This window comes from Pinus tabuliformis, chromosome 8, assembly GCF_031772625.1.
Source record: "Pinus tabuliformis cultivar Carrire ecotype Pingquan chromosome 8, CPIR1, whole genome shotgun sequence".
Lineage (NCBI taxonomy): Eukaryota > Viridiplantae > Streptophyta > Pinopsida > Pinales > Pinaceae > Pinus > Pinus tabuliformis.
Genome location: NC_142294.1, coordinates 2,064,176,760 through 2,064,178,368, shown reverse-complemented (window position 1 = coordinate 2,064,178,368; position 1,609 = coordinate 2,064,176,760). Strand labels below are relative to the sequence as shown.

General features: G+C 41.3%; 1 pseudogene; it reads right to left on the bottom strand.

Annotated features, from left to right (window-relative positions):
• Nucleotides 1-297: 297 nt before the first annotated feature.
• Nucleotides 298-1,356, bottom strand: LOC149244755 (leucine aminopeptidase 2, chloroplastic-like; annotated as a pseudogene).
• Nucleotides 1,357-1,609: the final 253 nt, after the last annotated feature.

Below are 1,609 nucleotides of genomic sequence, written 5' to 3'. Positions count from 1 at the left end.
ATCTGGATTCTGACGATGATAAGGATAAAAGAAGATTTATTTCTATGAGCGATGATTCTCATTCAAGCGCCCTTACGACACACAGTTAGCAAACTCATGCCTGTTGTGACTTGTGTGTCTCAGCTCATTCAGATATACAATTTCAACCAGAAACCGGTAGATCATCAACACTCGGTTAGAATTACCGTGCCTATGCATCGCCATTTCTAGCTTCATTTGGTGAACTGGGAACAAAGGGAACAAAACCTCGGCTCCCAATCTTCATATTTATTTGACCAGTCAATCCATGCCAGAAAAGACGATACAGCAGACCAGTTGATCATGTTCACAGAAATATTGAAATAATAAACGTCAACAGAACCCCTTTTGTTCAGCTAGTATTCATGATGAGTTTTCCAAAACCCATTCAACCAAGGTTGAGACAGCAAATCCTGTTACACCACGTTTCTTATCACTCCACACTGGTCTAGCCATGTCTATATGCAGCCATTTCACATCTTCATCCACAAACTGCTTAAGAAAAAGTGCAGCAGTGATGGAGCCACCTGGACGGCCTCCAGTGTTCACCATATCAGCAATCCCAGATTTCATTGATTCCCAATAGCTTTCCTCAAGTGGCATTCTCCAAAACTTTTCTCCTGCAATTTCTGCAGCTTTGGATATTTCTTCTGCCATTTCATCATTGGGAGTGTACATTCCAGCAATTTCATTTCCAAGAGCAATTATGCAGGCTCCAGTGAGAGTTACAAGATCGACCACCTTATGAACGCCTTGTTTACATGCATAAACCAAAACATCTGCCAATGTCAACCTGCCTTCAGCATCCGTGTTATTTACCTCAATTGTCTTCCCGTTTGAAGCTGTAACTATGTCACCAGGCCGCATACCAGTGCCACTAATCATGTTTTCATATGCAGCAACAATGAAATGGACCTCCACCTCGGGAGGCTTAATTTGACCAATAGCCTTTGCTGCACCAAGAACTGCTGCAGAACCTCACATGTCAAACTTCATGAGTTCAATAAGACATCCTGGTCTTGTCTTGATGTTGTAACCTCCACTATCAAATGTCAATCCTTTTCCAACTATGGCAAGTTTAGTCTTAACATCTCCAGTTGGAGGCTTGTAGCAAAGGTGAATGAACTTTGGAGGGTTTGCAGATGCTGCAGCCACTCCTAAATATGATCCCATTTTCAACTCTTCACATTGCTCTACATCCAATATCTTTGCAGTGAGTACATCCAATGTAGCTGGATTATAGGAAAAACCTTGAGAATGAAACACAACAGTATTATCTGTATATTGATGATAAGATTCAGCACTGTGACATGAGTCAGATATTCCCACAAAACCCATAGGAGACAAAGGTGATATGGGTGGGCTATGGTTTCGGACAAATCCCCAATTTCGTAGCGCAGCCAGTGCAAAATATGAATTATGCGCTACGAAATCACTTAAAGCATGTTGCGCTGCGAAACTGCTGAAAAGGATTTATGTGCTTTACCATCAAACAAATGTAAGACATTTGGCATTGAAATTTTGTCAGTGATAACATTAGGAATAGCTGCAAAGTTATGAGTAAATACTTGTAGATCTGTACGTGGGTTGG